This window comes from Hordeum vulgare, chromosome 4H (genome assembly GCF_904849725.1).
Source record: "Hordeum vulgare subsp. vulgare chromosome 4H, MorexV3_pseudomolecules_assembly, whole genome shotgun sequence".
In the NCBI taxonomy this organism is placed as follows: domain Eukaryota; kingdom Viridiplantae; phylum Streptophyta; class Magnoliopsida; order Poales; family Poaceae; genus Hordeum; species Hordeum vulgare.
Window position 1 is genome coordinate 434860826 of NC_058521.1, and position 2678 is coordinate 434863503.

Genomic DNA, 2678 nt, shown 5'->3' on the forward strand with positions numbered 1-2678 from the left:
CTTCAAGAAGTGTTGAACCACGAATTTGTGTTTCTTTGATATGTTTGTATTGTAGATCAGATGATCTTGCGCCCTCTCTACGACAACCTCATCCGAGTCGCCACCACGCAGAAGCCGCACCATTGAGAAGAAGCAATGTTTTAGGAGCCATGAAGCATGTAGCATCGATTGAAATTACATTTGAATCTGAAATTTGCTATGCACGAAGCAAGTCACACAAATAATGGAAGTTTACAAGATTACAAATTTAAGTGTATGCTTTGTTTGTTTGGGAAAGCGACATTATATAATAGACAGGAAGTGCAACAATATTGTTGGAAGCATATTGAATGACAGTGGCAATATATAACATCATAAAACCAAGAATAACATTCTATCAAAATAGGAAGCACGTAGCAATAATATCAGAAACATACGATAATATTCTATACAAAATAGGAAGCACGTAGCAATAATATCATAACATAGGTAAATTGCTAGGATGACATAAATGAGATGCATTACATGTGTCAGAAGCGATGCAACATTTTTATAACATTTATTATTTGAGATAAATATGCCTCATTTGTAAGACGACATTTCGTGTAGTCACCGTACCCCACTCATCCACCTTTGATATCACTCAGATCTGCCCAACTTGGTTGTCACGGTGATCCCTAGGATGCCGACGAAAAAGGGAATACGTTCCACCACGCTTGCGTATTCTGTCTCGATGCAACACATGGTGCAGTGCTTCACATTGGCCATGTAACCACATCCTCGATTCAATAGAATCAAATTTATATTTCTTTCAAAACCTCTTATATTTTTTAAGCACAATAATTGTGAAGTGAAAATATTACTTTTTTTCCGTTTGATCTGAATAAATTTCTATATTGTACGAAGCAATTGTATAGTTGATGGAAGATATATTATGTCATTTATTCCTCAAAATATACATTACATGATTTGGAAAAAAATATTTTTGACGGAAGCAAAATAATATTTCCGTGGAAGCAATTTTCTAGTCAATAGAAACAAGATCGTGATGCTTCTGAAACATGTGGAATATTTTTCTTCTAGGTCAGAAGCAGATTCAAAGCAATTATCTAGTTCCATAGTCGATGGAAGCACGATTGTGATTCTTCTTGTTGCATGTGAAATAATTTTATTTTTTGACAAAGCCGGTTCAAAGAAATTCCCTAGTCGTCTAGTCAACACAAGAAATATCCTCATGCTTTTGAAACAATATATCACGTTGCATTTCCCTAAAGAAAACGCCGTACATAGAGCTTAAGTCTCAAATAAAATGGAAGCAGATTAGCAGATTTCATCCATCAGAGAAGCAAATTCTTCAATGAACAAGAACATTAATTTTTTAGCACAAAAGGACACATAAATTAGTCACAAACAAAGGTGGAAGCATGTATTACTTGCATCTGATGCAAATTTGGAAAACAATGGTTAGAAGTTTCCTTTCTTAAGGAAGCAAAGAAAAAACAAATAAAAAACAAATAGTCTCACCTAATTAGCGGCCCATGTAAGCACGTGATTTTTGAAAATGGTTTAAGGTGGTCCTGTACGTGAGAAATAACCATCCATGCTCGTTTTAAGGGGCCAGCTAGGTGAAAAATAACTGCCGAGGCTCGTTTTAAGGGGCCAACAAATGCATCAGATTAAATGTATCATAGGGCCGAGCACCGGACTGATGAGAGCAAGGTATCAGTAGTCTGATGCCTAGCGCTGTCCTTATATGTTCGACCATCAAGCCTACAGCTAGTACACTACTTAAATGAGCTCAAGTTTTGCACGGATGATGCAGGATGGAGAGAACAAAAACAAAAAGATCTTTGTATCCATGCAAGGACTAGATGGAGAGCACAACAACAAAAAGAAATCCCATGTTAGATAAATCTTTGGTTGTAATCCCGCGACCTTAAAGAGAGAGAAAATAGTCTTCAGAGGTGTCATGGTGACTACGGATTCACTAGTCAGTTCCGACATAAAATCCTTCTTCTTTTGTAGCGTGCATGACACCTACGTAATGATACTGTTAGTGGCATTTGGTTAGGATAGACACAGTCTGGTCCGGTCTGGTCCTGGCCCGAGCCGACGTTTGCAACGGTCGCCGGTGGTCCGGTCCAGACAGGACCGAGCACTACAGCGTCCTGATTTCTAGGGCCGGACCGTGACATGAAGATCGTGTTGGGAACGTCGCATGGGAAACAAAAAATTTCCTACGCGCACGAAGACCTATCATGGTGATGTCCATCTATGAGAGGGGATGAGTGATCTACGTATCCTTGTAGATCATACAGCAGAAACGTTAGTGAACGCGGTTGATGTAGTGAAACGTCCTCACGTCCCTCGATCCGCCCCGCGAACAATCCCGCGATCAGTCCCACGATCTAGTACCGAACGAACGGCACCTCCGCGTTCAGCACACGTACAGCTCGACGATGATCTCGGCCTTCTTGATCCAGCAAGAGAGACGGAGAGGTAGAAGAGTTCTCCGGCAGCGTGACGGCGCTCCGGAGGTTGGTGATGACCTTGTCTCAGCAGGGCTCCGCCCGAGCTCCGCAGAAACGCGATCTAGAGGAAAAACCGTGGAGGTATGTGGTCGGGCTGCCGTGGAAAAGTCGTCTCAAATCAGCCCTAAAACCTCCGTATATATAGGTGGGAGGGAGGGGACCTTGCCT